Source organism: Crocuta crocuta, unplaced genomic scaffold (genome assembly GCF_008692635.1).
Source record: "Crocuta crocuta isolate KB4526 unplaced genomic scaffold, BGI_CrCroc_1.0 scaffold197, whole genome shotgun sequence".
Taxonomy (NCBI): Eukaryota; Metazoa; Chordata; class Mammalia; order Carnivora; family Hyaenidae; genus Crocuta; species Crocuta crocuta.
Genome location: NW_027532002.1, coordinates 7,169,838 through 7,185,995, shown reverse-complemented (window position 1 = coordinate 7,185,995; position 16,158 = coordinate 7,169,838). Strand labels below are relative to the sequence as shown.

The window sequence follows — 16,158 nt, the reverse complement described above, 5'->3', positions numbered from 1 at the left end:
AACAGCGCCTCTATTCTCAGCTCCTGACTTGGCTCCTTTTTCTTTTTTAAGTTTGCACTCCAATCGAAATGCTAGATATTCTAAGTCATGCTTAGGGAAGGAAGGCGTGAGGATCGGTGGAATTACATAATATCTGTGTTAAAAGGTTATATCCCGGGTGCCTGAGTGGCTCAGTCGGTAAAGCGTCGGAATTCAGCTCAGGTCATGATCTCATGGTTTGTGAGTTCGGGCCCCGACCTGCTCTGCGCTGACAGCCTGGAGCCTGTTTCTGATTCTGTGTCTCCCTCTCTCTGCCCCTCCCCCACTCATGATCTGTCTCTCTCTCTCTTTTTAATGTCTCAAACATTAAAAAAATTAAAAAAAAAAGGTTATATCCCCAAAACCTTTAAAGGATCAGAGACTGATTCAGCGGTTCTTAATCCGGATTCACTGGAATTGGTTTTTGAAAAAACGGTGGCCTAGACCGTATTCAAAACCTGAAGCATTAGACTCTCCTGGAGGTAAGGCTGAGTAAACTCATGGTGCAGTTAAGGTAATGAAACACTTAGTGTTTCCCCAATATAGTAAATTATGAGTCACCTATAGTCTTGAACAGTCCAAGGCCGGTCCTTGATGCCTGGACCACGTGGAAGTTGGTTAGACTTGCAGAACCTCAGGCCTACCCCATACCTACTGAATCAGAATCCAAGTTTTAATAAGATCCCCAAATATTTTTTATGTACTTTAAGAAACATTTTACTAAAAACCATTAAGTAAATGAGAGGAAAATCGGGTAAAAAAACCACAGGTGATTATGATTGAGGAAAAAACATATCCATACAATGAAATTTTGCTAACTTAAATGAAGTATGGGAAGAGTTTTTGACAACTTTGGAAAAACTTATACTAGAAACTTCAGTGAAAAATAGAGAATTGTATCAATAGTATAACATTATTCACAAACATTACAGAAGTTCCACTATTGAAGTCCTGGGAATGAATGGTGTAACTGGTACTGGACTTAGCCTCTTGGTAGGAAAGCTGGATATAAACAACTCTTTTGGGCATCGGATAACAACCGGTATAGAAATCATTGAGCAAGAGGTGGCTAGGAGATCCCAAATGCACACTGGCTTTCTCTCGGAGAGTACTTTTCAAACCAGGGTCTAGGAAAACAGACTCCATATAGAACTTCAGTCTCTTGAGTCAGAGGACACAAAGATCAGGCATCAAAGATTTGAGGGTCAGAGTTCCAGAGATGAGGGAGCTAGAGAGGAGAAGCCCTAAATCTACATAAACGTTTCTTTAGGCTCTTTGGCCACCCATACACTGTGCATGTTGCAAGGTGAAAGGCAGGAAGGTCTAGCAGAGAGAAGGCTGGTGAGGAGGCTGTTGGTGCTGGAGACATACAGGAGTTCAGGCCAAGTGAAAGTGGCCAAAGTTGGATGAGTCCATGTGAGGCTTTGGAGGGCTGGGGAGTAAAGGTTTTACTCATCCCTTGACAGGATCAAGGTGACCCACAGATTATTTAACCCCTGAACAGAACAAAACTCAGCCTCCCATAGAGAAAAATGACCTAATGCAGTTTGCATAATAGTGCATCTATATTGTACATTATACAGTTACAATTATTTCCTCTGTGAAGAAGCAGAAAAAGTGACCAATCATCATGAAATAAAGTACACATAAAAATAGATCAAGAAATGCTCTAGATGTTGGAATGATTAGAAATGGGCCTCAAAATACTTATGATTGGTATGATAAAATGGAAGACCTGTATTAAGAAAATGTCTTCAGGCAGAAGAAATGGCCTCTAATAGGAAAACGTAATTGCAGAAAGGAACAAAGACCTCCAGAAAAGGCAGATATGTGGATGAGTATAAATAGTTTTTTAGAGTTTATTTTGATAGAGCAAGCAGGAGAGGGGCAGAGAAAGAGAGAGAGGGAGGGAGGGGATCCCAAGGAGGCTCTGAGCTGTCAGCACAGAGCCCCATTCAGGGCTCAAACTCACTAACCATGAGATTGTGACCTGAGCTGAAATCAAGAGTCAGACCCTTAACTGACTAAGCCACCCAGACGCCCCTAAATAAATATTTCTGTAGCAACAACAACAATTTTTGTTGTATTTATAACATCTAAAAAAGTAAATAATAGCACAAAAGATGACAAGAGTAAATGAAGTTCAACTGTTGTAAAGTTATTGTTTAGGAAAAGGCAAAATTCAGGATTTAACAAAGATTAAAACAAATCAAGGATGATTTTGTAATTTTTTTGGGTAGCTCTGAGAATAATCATTTTAAGAGGGTAGAACTAGAATGCTAACAAGGGAGAAAAAATTCTAAAAACCATTTGATTTAAAAGAAAGTGAGAAAAAATATATACAGAAAAGAACAGATGGGACAAATGGAAAATAAATTGCAGAATGGTAGATTTAAAAGCAACTATAGTAGTAATTACACTAAATGTAAGTGGTTTCAACATTCCAATGAAAAGATAGACTGGAGCTTCTGCACAGCCAAGGAAACAACCCAGAAAATTAATAGGCAACCAACGGAATGGGAAAAGATAGTTGCAAATGACATATCAGATAAAGGGTTAATATCCAGAATATATAAGGAACTCATCAAACTACACGCCCGAAACACAAACAACCCAGTGAAGAAATGGGCAGAAGATATGAACAGACACTTCTCCAAAGAGGACATCCAGATGGCCAACAGACACATGAAACGATGTTCAGCATCCCTCCTCATCAGGGAAATACAAATCAAAACCACACTGAGATACCACCTCACGCCAGTCAGAGTGGCTAAAATGAGCAAATCAGAGAACTCTAGATGCTGGCGAGGATGTGGAGAAACGGGCACCCTCCTACACTGTTGGTGGGAATGTAAACTGGTACAGCCCCTCTGGAAAACAGTGTGGAGGTTCCTCAGGAAACTAACAATAGAACTCCCGTATGACCCAGCAATAGCACTGCTAGGAATTTACCCAAGGGATACAGAAATGCTGATGCATAGGAGCACATGTACCCCAATGTTCATAGCAGCACTCTCCACAATAGCTAAAACATGGAAAGAGCCTAAGTGTCCATCAACAGATGAATGGATCAAGAAGATGTGGTTTATCTATACCATGGAATACTACATGGCAATGAGAAACAATGAAATCTGGCCATGTGTAGCAACATGGATGGACCTTGAGGGTGTTATGCTGAGCGAAATAAGTCAGGCAGAGAAGGACAAATATCATATGTTTGCACGTATAGGAGGATTAGGAGGAACTTGACGGAGGAACAAGGGGGAGAAGAAGGGCGGAAATGGTGGGGGAAAGGGAGAGAAGCAAACCATGAGAGACTCTTGAATGCTGACAAAAACTGAGGACTGATGGATGTGGGGGGAGGGGGGAATGGCATGGAGGAGGACACTTTTGGGGATGAGCACTGAGTGTTATGTGGAAACTAATTTGACAATAAACTATTAAAAAAAAAAAAAGATGTCAGGTCTCTAGAAAAAAAAAAAAAGAAAAGATAGACTGGATAAAACCAATTGTAGTAGATTTAAATTTTAAAAAAAATTTGTAAAGACACTGAAGGGTTGAAAGTAAAAGGTTAGAGATAGAGATACCATGCAAACAGTAATCAAAAGAAAGCCTACATCAACATGTTACTATCAATGTAGATTTATTTTTTTCAATGATATTTCTTAGTACCCTCTACTCCCAACATGGGGCTTAAACTCATGACCCGGAGATCAGAGTCCCGTGCTGTTCTGACCGAGCCAGCCAGGTGCTGTAGATTTTAAAAGCAAAGTAGATCTTAAAGCAAGAATTATTATGAGAGCTAAAGAAGGACATTTTTAACCAACAAAAGCAGGTTATAACAATCCTAAATCTATAGGCATGTAATGATATGTCTTCAAACTATATAAAGCGAACATGGCAGAACCCAAAGGATAAATAGATAAAACCAAGGCACACAGCCTTCTAGTGTCATCCAAGTAGCTATAGCCAATCTACTTAGGCCTGATTCTGTGTTTCACAGTGGTTTGCCATTACTACCATTCCACAAATTAACTGCTATTCTGACTTTCGCATCATAGGTTAATTTTGGTCCATTTTTGAATTTTATTTATTTTTTAACATTTGCTCAGTTTTGAGAGACAGAGAGAGACCGAGCATGAGCAGGGAAGGGGCAGAGAGTGAGGGAGACACAGAACCCAAAGCAGGCTCCAGGCTCTGAGCTGTCAGCACAGAGCCTGACGTGGGGCTCGAACTCACAAACTGTGAGATCATGACCTGAGCCAAAGTCAGACGCCCCTGTTTTTGAATTTTATATGCATTGCATTCTACAGCATTCCCTTTTATGTATACTTTCGTACTGTGATTCTTTCAGTCAACATTATGGCTTGAGATTCATCCATATACTGTTCCTACCAGGGTTCATTCTTTTTAATTATTCTGGAATATTGCAGTTTCTATACATTTATTTCTATATACTTACGTTTTCTGCTAATGATTTACTTGGGTTTTTCCCAGTTTGGGCCAACTACAAAAAATGCTATGCATATTTTGGTTGTGCATGTGCCTACGCTATTATGCGCAAGCTTATATGGGGAACTGTTAGGTCATGGAGTATGTATATATTGAACTCTACAAGATCCTGCCAAACAGTTTTCCAGAGTAGTTTCACCAGTTTAGAGTTCCACCCAGAAGTGTATGAAAATGCCAGTTGTCATATATTTACACTACTCCCCTGCCTCTTGTTGGTTAAAACTGTTGATGTGGTTCTCTAAAACACGATAGGCAATGATATCCAACGTTTTTCCGTTCTAAGACTAGGAATCCTTTTCATCAAGAGAAAAGTAATTCTATTTGACCAGAGAGTTAAAACTATTGCAGTAGCAGCAGAACTAAAAATCAGATAGACTGTCCCAACTGATACTCTGATGTTTGATCATCCTAGGGCCACTTCCTGAAAGAGGTAACATGGGGTGGAATTGCTGTCCTAATTAAGAAGCCCTTACTTCTTACTCATTAACTTAATTCTTTTTCCCCCAGAAATGTTCCAATTTTGAAAAATTATGCAACAATTTCTGATAAAGTGATATTGCACGTGAACACAGTAAATATAGTGGAAAAGGAGAGATTTTTAGGCTATCATCAGATATTACTACATTTTAACTGAGTTACGTACATAACTGATTAATATAATGAAGTTATGATGAGAGCAAACCTTATGATACAAGCAATTTTTTTTCTATGTTTGTTGAATGCAAAAACCGTTTTTTGTGGTTTTTTGGTGTGTTTTTGTTTTTGTTTTACACCCTGTGTTGCTTAAGGAGAGATCACAGGAGAGAACGTCAGAAGCCATTTCTGTTGTTATTAGCTATATGACCCTAGTCACTTAATATCTTTGTATCAGTATTTAAGTATCTGCAACACTAAGGAACATTATATCCTCTCTGTTTACCAAAAAAGTTTATTGTGAGAAGCAACTGATATGCAAGCTAATCCATGTAGAGATTTAAAGTCAACAAAACATTTTGCACATATTTTCATTTTTATATTTAACACAATCTTATAGTTGGTAAAGTGCTATTCAAACGTTTTTTCATATGAGAAGTCGTATTTTTCTTATGATAATCTTATTGTTATACATCTTATGTCATGAGCAGAACCCAGTATAGTACAGTCCATACGTACATTTTGCTCATTCTCCTTTGCCTTAGTAGAAGGGAATGGAGAGTATGATTCACAATGAGTAAAACACATATCATCTCCTGGAGATAGAAAATAAGGATAAAGGCAGATTTCCATTCAGGAGAATTTATTTGGGCTTTGGAAGTAATTTAAGATGGCTATTCCCTCTGTCGGCAATTTGTAGCCTGCCTGAGTTGACACCTCCATTTTCAATCACAGCAAGATTGCTTTCAGTTGCAGGGAATTGCTAAAGCCAGAACTCTGAAACTGAACCCTTTTCAAATTCCTTACAGATTTCAAGCTGATGGAATACGTATGCCATCTTCTCTCTTGCTTCCTGTCAAATGTTTCGTGAATTATTTAAATTAACCCAAGATTTGTCTGAATCCGGAGGGGGGTAAATGTGGCCTAATGATAACATGGTCCTGTTATATCTGGACGCAGTGGGTTAGCTGGAAAGATATGTTAGCTATCAAATATGCAAACTTTATTGTAAAGCAATTGCTGGACCTTTTACGTGCATATGAGATCTGAGTAAGACTATATAGTATATTATCATTAAGTTCCCACATTAGTCAACCAAAGCCAATATATGAAAAACTGTGTGTGTGTGTGTGTGCACATGTGCCTTCTGATTGTCCATCGGTATGGAATAAGTACATGTATGTTTAGAGCAGTACCTCCAAAGATGCTCTTTGTAAAACTAGTTAGATTCTATAGGATATTAGTGCCATAGTTTAGCATCTGTCTTGATTTCTATCTTGATTTTCCATGATATAGAGAATCTAGAAGTACCACAAAGCTGGTAATCTCATTACATCTGTAAGGTAGAAGGAGCCTGAAGCTCATCACCTGCTGTGAGCTCTTTGAGACCCATTTTGAGGAATCCCCACAAATCACACTGGAAAAGGCAACTTACCTCACGTGGGGGACAGTTATAATTATTGAGTGGGTGTTAGTCACTGAGCTTTACTGTAGTTAAAACATTATTCTAAGACATGTCCTACAAGCCATGGGATTAGGCCTTTATTAATAAAACTCCCCAAATGGTATTTGCAATGTGTCATTCCACTTGAGAAGATAAATAGGGCAGAATTAAACTAACACAGAAAGATTACTTATAATTAAGAACATTGTAGAAGAATGAATTTTGAATTTATAGCCATTTCTGGGTTGGCCAGGGAGACATATTAAATAACCTCCCTTTTTAAAAAATATCTTTTGAGACATAAATTCTCTGTGGGGAAAAAACATAGAACAATGAGCTGTCTTTTCTCAATTGATTGCCTGTAGCGTTCCAAATGCTTTGAAAAATGAAGGGAAATTCAACATTTTAAAATGATCTTTCAGAAATCTATTATTATTAGTGTAGAAAAATGAATTAAATTCTTAAAGGATTTAGACTTTTTGGAAACTTCCATGATGTAAGCTAGGCTAGTGTAGGATAGACCAGCCCGCAGAGCATGGTAGCAAGAAAACACAGAGGTGAGTGACTGATTTTTGTAGTCAGCTAGAAAAGCAGTTTTAACGTGATTTTTAAAAAAGAAAAATAGAAACATTTCCTGACATGAAGACAGTGACTATCTTAGTTTCTCCTTGGAAACTTCAAAGAGCTTTATCTTGTTTATTTGACATGTACAGTGACTCTGAGCATAGGCTTGGGTCTGTGATTTTTAAGATCTTGGCTAAGATGTCACATGTGGCTTGTTTTGAAGACCTTATTTTTAAGTAATCTCTACCCCCAACGTAGGGCTTGAATTTACAACCCTGAGGTCAAGAGCCACATGCTCTACTGACTAAGCCGGCCAGGTGCCCCTAAAATGCTGTATATTCTTGAGCAAAGCAAAGTAGTGAGTTGAACAGTCACTCTCAATTTATACCATTAAAGTAAAAATGTCAACTTATGCAAATCAGAATCAAATTCATACCAATTTACCTATGGTATGAATTTTCAGGTTTTCTGTGGAATTATGCTGAGGATCTTAATTTTGCTTTAAATTTTCTTAATATATGCTCAGAACAATTAACATGAAGATAATTTCATTGTAAAGCTAGAAGATGGATTTGGATTATCCAGTTTTCCCCTTTGTTCCCTCAAAAATGAATTTCTTTTTTTAAGTGTATTTATTTTGAGAGAGAGAAAGAGAAAGAAAGAGCCCACATACAAGAGAGTGTTCAGGGGAGGGGACAGAGAGAGAGAGAGAAAGAATCTCAAGCAGGCTCCACACCATCCGCATGGAGCCCAAAGTGGGGCTTGATCCCAGGAACTGTGAGGTCGTGACCTGAGCTGAAATAGAATCAGACACTCAACTGACTGAGCCACCCAGGAGTCCCTAAAATGAGTTTCTGAAGTTGGTCTTTACTTTCCGCATCTATAAAACAGAGTATAAAAGCCTGTCTGATACTGTGCAATACAGAGAGGGCATTCATGTTTTCAGAAGCAAATTGTAATGTGTACATACAGTCAATTTCTATCATTTTGTGCTTATGAAAGGAATAATCGGAGTTCCCTGATTTCAAGTCATTAAATCTGCTGTGAGATGTGACAGGTTGCTGCCATTTTGGTAGAACATTCTGGAACTATGCCATCTCAGTGTTTAGTTCAGCATTACCACAGACTGTAACTGTTCTGGCAGAGCTGGTGAGTCTTATTTCCCTATTGGCTCCCAGTATAACAGCGTCCCACTGACAGAAAGCAGCTTCTATTTTTTCACTTATTTTTAAAATATAATTTATTGCCCAGTTAGCTAACATATAGTTATATGGTGTGCTCTTGGTTTTTGGGGGTAGATTCCCATGATTCATTGCTTACTACAACACCCAGTGCTTACCCCAACAAATGCCCTCTTCAGTGCCCATCACCCATTTTCCCCACCCCTCCAACCCACCCTCCTATCGATCCTTAGTTTGTTCTCTTTATTTAAGATCCTCCTCCTCTGTTTGAAACTATTTTTTCCCCTTCCCTTCCCCCATGGTCTTCTATTAAGTTTCTCAAGTTCCACATATGAGTGAAATCATACAGGATCTGTCTTTCTCTGACTTATTTCACTTAGCATAATACCCTCCAGTTCCATCCACATTGTTGCAAATGACAGGATTTCATTCTTTCTCATTGCCACGTCGTATTTTATTGTATATATAAACCACATCTTTATCCATTCGTCAGTTGATGGACATTTGGGCTCTTTTCAGGATTTGGCTATTGTTGAAAGCACTGCTACAGACCTTGGGGTACATGTGCCCCTATAAATCAACAGTCCTGTATCCCATGGATAAATTCCCAGTAGTGCTATTGCTAGGTCATAGGGTAGTTCTATTTTTAATTTTTTTCAGGAACCTCCACACTGTTTTCCAGAGCGGCAGCATCAGTTTGCATTCCCACCAACAGTTCAAGAGGGTTCCCGTTTCTCCACATCCTTGCCAGCATCTGTTGTTTCCTGAGTTAATTTTAGCCACTCTGACCGGTGTGTGAGGTGGTATCTCAATGTGGTTTTGATTTGTATTTCCCTGAGTCTGCTGAGCATCTTTTTCGTGTGTCTGTTGGCCACCTGGATGTCTTCTTTGGAAACACGTCTGTCTATTCATGTCTTCTGCTCATTTCTTCACTAGATTGTTTTTCAGATGTTGAGTTTGGTAAGTTCTTTATAGATCTTGGCTACTAACCCTTTATCAGATATGTCATTTGCAGATATCTTCTCCAATTCTGTCAGTTGCCTTTTAGTTTTGTTGATTGTTTTCTTTGCTGTGTACACACGTTTTATCTTGATGAGGTCCCAATAGTTCATTTTTGCTTTTATTTCCCTCGCCTTCAGAGGCGTATCAAGTAAGAAGGTGCCATGGCTGAGGTCAGAGAGGTTGTTGCCTATTTTCTTTTCTTGGGTTTTGATGGTTTCCTGTCTCATGTTTAGGTCGTTCATCCATTTTGAGTTTATTTTTGGGCATGGTGTAAGAAAGTGGTGCAGTTTCATCCTGCTGCATGTTGCTGTCCAGTTCTCCCAGCACCACTTGCTGAAGAGACCGTCTTTTTTCCATTGAATACATTTTCCTGCTTTGTCAAAGATTAGTTGGAGCAGGCAGCTTCTTGAAGAGATGTCTCCATGTGTTGCTGGGCACGGTAGCCCAATAAAACTACCAACTTTTCCATTTTCCTACTTTGTTTGACTCAGAGTCACTTTTCCCAACTCCGTGATCTTTTTGTCATTAGCCATTCACACTCCGTTATGTTGTTCTTCGTTCTATAGAAATGGAGGTATTGAGTTCTTTGATAAGGGTTACCTCCTGTCCAGTGTCACTCCCTCCTTCTTGTTGCAAAAGCCCCCCAGTTTTCATATGGGTGCCCACTTTTTCCTAACTTTCTCAGGTCTGGAGATTCTGAGGGTAACTTACATCCAGCTTCAGTGAGAAGAGCTTCTGGGACCAGGCTAGAAAGGACACATGAGCCCACTTGAACCAGCAGCTGTTTGCTCTGGCTTCCACTTGCTGGATTTAAGCTGTAGTCACCTAGCAGTCATGAACCTGGGATAGACTGCACCCCTGTGGGGACAGAGCTGAGAGATAGAGAATGGAGTCTCTGCTTCATAGTGTCTGAACCTGAATCCAGTAATGGCTAAAGTTCTACTCTCAACCTTCTAGCTACCATAGCTTTCCCCCCTCTAGTTTAAATAAGTTGGAAATGGGCTTCTGTCATCTGTCATTTGCAAAGGAAATAACTCTAAGTGATACAGACCTAGACTCTATAGCCCAAGTTCAAAAGAATTCAATCCTTCTATGTTTTATCCTGGGTATTCCCACCAATACATCGAGGCTGCAAAACCTTTTTTTGTCCCTGGATACTCACACCCACCAAGCTGATTTTTGGGTTTGAGGCCTCGGGTTGTACTACAGGTAAGTTTTCAGTCCTGAATATATTTTAAATGCTAAACATGGTATTATGTTGCTTAAAATCAGGGTGCCTGCAAGCCGTTGCTCCTAATTCATAGGGAAGCTACCTTAAAACACACACACACACACACACACACAGACACGCACACGCACAATACATGTATATATGTGTATGTGTGTGTGTTATACCTTGAGAATGACGAGGCCCACGATATTTGATTACTTTCACCTGTTAGATTAAAAAGAAAAACCCCAACCTTCCCACTGGGCAATACCAGGAAACAAATACACCAAGATAGAGAACTTGATGTGACCAAAGTCCAAGATGAGTTAGCTGCAGGCAAAGTCGGAAAGGGGGTTGTTTGTTTCCTATGACCCCGGGTTTCTAGGAGGCCAGCCCACCCACGCATGTCAGGGCAAGGTGCCAGGTGAGTGGGCCTCTGGCACTGGGGCCCCGTTCTCCTTGCTGCACTCTCGTTTCACGCCCTCTCTTCCGTTTGCTCCCACTCTGTTCCAATTTGGCCCGATTGCCAAACAGAGTGACGTGCTTTCCTTTCTGGTCCATGAACTCAAGGATGGGATTCATCTCAGGCTTTAACTCTTAGAACTCCTATGCCCCCCAGCCGGTTGGACCAACTCCTGTCCACTCTTGGACCTCTTCCCTGGGCGGAGGGTGCTATTTCTGTCTTCTTTGCAAGCACACGGTCGGGTGCAGAAGAAGGTTGAGATGAAAGAATCGCGCGTAGAAGGNTCCCTGGGCGGAGGGTGCTATTTCTGTCTTCTTTGCAAGCACACGGTCGGGTGCAGAAGAAGGTTGGGATGAAAGAATCGCGCATAGAAGAACAAAGGTCATATCTTCCCACGCATGTCTTCACCTTATCTGAAAATACTTCCCATAGGCAGATGAGAGGAAGAAGCCAAGCATATGGCATATGCTTCTTCGCGCACCAGACTGTAATATTATACACTTGGATTACGAAGTCTGGATATTACAGCCATAAACAGATGTAAACATTTTTATGTTTTGTTAAAAAGGAAAGAAATCGCTGATGATATATTATCTTAGCTGATGAGGAAGATTAATTATATTCCCAAGATCTAGATAGACAGAATGGCACCCACTTCGGCACAGAGCTGCGATAGTCAGTATGATGGTATTTTTTTATTTGGCTTGATTGTCACCGTTTGCTACAGCTGTGTTATACAGATTAGCATCCTGGGACTGGAAGGGACCTTTAGCTGAGGGATCAGAAAACAGACAGTCTCCTGGCCCAATCCAGCCTGCCACCTGTTATTGTAAATACAGTTTTACTGGAACCCAGCCACATCCATGAGCTTTTAAGTATTGTCTAAAGCTACTTTCCCATACACCAGCAGAGCTGAGTACTTGTGACAGTGACTGTAAGGTCAACAAAGCCCAGAATATTTACTAAAGGGCCCTTCACAGGAAAAAAAAAAAAAAGTGCTGACTTTGCCTTAGAAAGGGGATCTGAATTCATTTGTTTATTTTCTGGAATGATTGTATTTTTGTTGCCTCAGAAAAGTATTTTTGGGGGTGCCTGGGTGGCTCAGTCAGTTGAGNCCACCTTTCTCTCCCTCTACCTTTCTCCCCCACTCACATGGGCTCTCCCTCCCCCCCAGTAAATATTTTTAAAACAATATTTTTCCAGTTAGTAAAGTTTCTAGGGATGAAGATTGTATTGCCTCATTGTATTACCAATGAAAAGTTCTTCATAAAGGTAATTTACCTAAATCCTTCATGATACAGTGTAAACCTAGTTCCTCTTTTTTTTTTTTTAATTTTCTCTTTAGTTTGGTTGGTTTTGTTTTAGCTGCTCAATGAAAGCTTTTCGTGTATTTAAAGACTATCAAAAAGCCCACTTTTTGTCTCTCCCCGCTCACCCCTGTCAGAATGAAACCCATCCCTTTTAACATTTGCAAACCTTGGAATTATTTTCTTTTCCATTCCTTGTAATGAAAGGAATTTCTGTTACCTAGAACTGGACATTGTACTGTGATAATATTTACCTATTACAAAGTTCATTAAGGTGTATAATCGGCTTGAATCTTGGAACACCTTGTGAAGCCAGCTAATTTTTGCTATGGCCGTTTTGCAGATGAGGGGCAGTGAGGCTCAGCAAAGTGAGATATCTGATCTGTGATCACACAGCCAGGAATGAATCAACCTCTTCAAGTGCACCACGCTGCCAGTTGCTTTGCAATAAGCCTGGCAGGAGGACCCGTGACAGTTCCAAGCTATCCCCCATGTGTCGGACACAGTACTGCTTGGTTTATGGGGAATTATTCTGTCCTTCATTTTCTATCTACTGGCTCAACTTCAGCTCATTGTTGGTTGTACACAGGGCCAGTGCGAAGTGGGCCCTCGGTCCGCTATTTAAGTATTGCTACCGTGTTCTGCGGCCACAGCAGACGGGTTACGTGTTAGCAGAAGAACAGAGCAAGAGTGGGGTTAAATTGGCAAAAATGCATCACCAGTTGGGAGGAGAAGTGTGTGCTTTGAGGGAGGAGGGCATTCAGTGGCGCCATCTTGCTACCCAGAAGCAATATCATCTACATACGCTTTCAGCATTACCCATCCCCATATTCTGGCTGTGCCATTTGTTTTCCCCTTCTGATGTACTGAATTTAGTAGTCTGCCAAAATTACTTTGATCTTGGAGTCTGTCTTTGAAGATATTCTCTGCAGTTCTCTTTTCTTGTCACCATTTGGTATTAATTCTCTCAGTCATTAATGAAGATGTTCAGCAACAAAAGCGAGATATCTCCTTAATAATAATATATTATTCTCAGCCAAGTACAAAGACAGCATAGGGGCACTGTTATGTAAATATGAGAAAAAAAGAAAAAAACAATCGTTACTGCACTTTTGGGGGTGGATGTTTCCCGACTTACTTACTTTAGCCTTTTAGATGTTTCTTTGGGGACCAAATTATAGCCCTGATACTATCATTAGCACTTTAGATTATTGGTTACGGGCTATAAGGGAGATGTAGGCTGCTTCTTGAACATTCTGCTTTTTTTAGTTAAATTTAACACCGTTTCCTTTTTTGGTTGTATGTTGCTTATTGTTCACTGTTTATCGTGGTGTATGATCATGATTCCTATATTTAGAGATCATCTTACAAATTGAATTCCTCATTGTATGTCTTCAGGTTATTGTAGTTTAAGTATTTACTTTTATTACTAATAATAGTCAATCATTTGAAGCATAAACCACTTTTCATTACACAAACAGCAGCAAAATCTCCCCCCAGTGTCTTTGTTTCTGACCGCTATAATTCCTGGTGATTGTACGGAGCGGAAAGGGCACACTTTGACTACTGAGCCCCCGTCTCCCCACTGTGGCTGAAGAGAGGCCAGTGGGGAGGTTCATCTTTGGGTTTGTAAGCAGATTTGTAAACCTAGGACATTTTATGAGGACATCATTAGGAGAGAATAGATTCAGGACCTTGCTGTCATTTTTGTAGAATTAGAGTTAGATGGGACTTTAAAATAGAAATTTCTCTTTTCTTACCCTTTCTTCCAGCCTTCCTTTAAAAGCTACTTTGAAAAAAAGAAGACAAACCACCATTCCTTTATATTTCCTTAACCTTCTCTCTAGCTTAGTGGCCAGCTCTTATTCTCATCTGGTCAGATTTCTTCTCATCCTTTTATGTGTATGGCCAGGAAGCCTTCCTAAATCATTCTCCCAGACTCACAGCTGCCTTCGCCCTTTGAGAAACAATATACGCAAGCTCTTTTTTTTTTCTTTTTTCCCTGCAGAGTTACATTCAACAGATATAATTTCCATGTCTGCAAAGCAGTCACCCTTAAATTTTGCCGACTAAATTTCATTCCGGAAGTCTCAAACCTTCAAACAACATGAGCAACCTGGTATTTATTTCCATCTGAGAACAGAGAGGGTCTTTTTCAAAGTGTTGGGGTTTGACTGAGGCCATCTCTTTCCATCGGCACTGACCGCGTGTCCCCTTGGCGTGCACTCACATATTTTAGACTTTTCGAATGTCCATTGAACGTGGATGCCATTAAATTTTGCAGGCTTGTTTCTGAACTGTTATTTACGCGCCCTGTGAGAACTTCAGTTATTTTTATGATGGACATTATTTCAAAGGAACAGTGATGACAATGACTATTCATTGGATTGTCTTCATGTGTCTGTAATACGGTCCAGTCTTTTTAATGTTCCGTGTTATAACTTGTTTATCTTAATTTCTGTCATCCTTTTTTCGTTTGAAGATTTTCATTATTCCTGCAATTTATATTGTTTTTGTTTACCCAGTTAATATCCTTTTCTCCTTCATTTTTCTCAGTGCTGTTAGAGGACAAATGAATCACAGAGGTTCAGAGCTTGTGTTCCAGAGGCCCTGTCACCAAACTAGTTGCATGACCTGCGCAAGAAACATTGTCTCTGTGCCTCAGTTTCCTTTTCTCTAAAATGGTTGTAATAAAATTACCAAACTCCTTTGGTGGTTGCAATATTGCATGAGTTAAGTCATAGAATATGTTTAGAAAGGATCCTGACATAGTAAATGCTCAACAATTTTTTGAGCGTTGTTTTAAATGTTTATTTAAATGTCTATCATCATCCTTTTTTAAATGCTTATTTTTGAGAGAGAGACAGAGAGTGAGTGGGGGAGACAGAGAGAGAGGGAGACACAGAATCCGAAGCAGGCTACAGGCTCTGAGCTGTCCGCACAGAGCCCGATGTGGGGCTCAAGCTCATGCTCATGACCGGAACCAAAGTTGGGTGCTTAACCGAATGAGCGATGCAGCAGCCTCTCTTACCATCATTCTTATTATTGTCTCCTGAAGAGTAAGCACCTGGTCAAACACAGTGTAGCTTCAAAATCCCTCACAGAACCTCTTTAATAGAAGCAGGTGCTTAAAGAATGTGTTAAATGGCCAACGAGCAGAATGATAGCAAGATGTCTGTATCCTAACGTCTGGAACCTGTGAATATGCTATGTTACATGGCAAGGGAGACATAAGGCTACAGGTGTAATTGACATTGTTGTCAGTTGACTTTGGGATGGGAAACCATCCTGGATCTTCTAGGTAAGCCTGATGTATCCACTAGGATCCTTTAAATGTGAAAGAAGGAGGCAATGTCAGAGGGATTTAAGGTGAGAAAGTCTCAGTGGGGTAGTGTGGGCCTTGAAGATGGAAGGAGGTCACCAGCTAAGGACTGTTGGCAGCTTCTAGAAGCTGGAAACGATGAGGAAATGGATTCTCTTTTCCCTGCAGCGTCTGGAATTAACACATGCCTGCCAACACCTTTGTTTTAGCGAGACCCATTTCAGGCTTCTGACCATCAGAATGGCTATGTAATAAATTTGTATTATTTTAAGCAACTAAGTAAATGGTAATTTTTTAGAGCAGCAATAGGAAACTACATAGTAACCAACTGACTAGATGAAAAGCTTAATTGTTTAAGACAATGACACCAAAGAAAGATACCGGAGAAAGAACTGGTACATTAACAAGGTATAAAGGCTGGAACCATTTCTTAAAGCAGTGGGTTCTAGACCTTCGTTGGTCAGATTCACTCCTTTAAGATAGCTCACATGCACATGAACAT

At 40.0% G+C, this 16,158-nt stretch overlaps 1 protein-coding gene across 1 annotated transcript in view; it reads left to right on the top strand.

Annotated features, from left to right (window-relative positions):
- Window positions 1–16,158, top strand: part of CHN2 (chimerin 2) — a 304,029-nt gene that overhangs the window by 26,853 nt on the left and 261,018 nt on the right. The gene's annotated exons all lie outside the window — the stretch shown is intronic.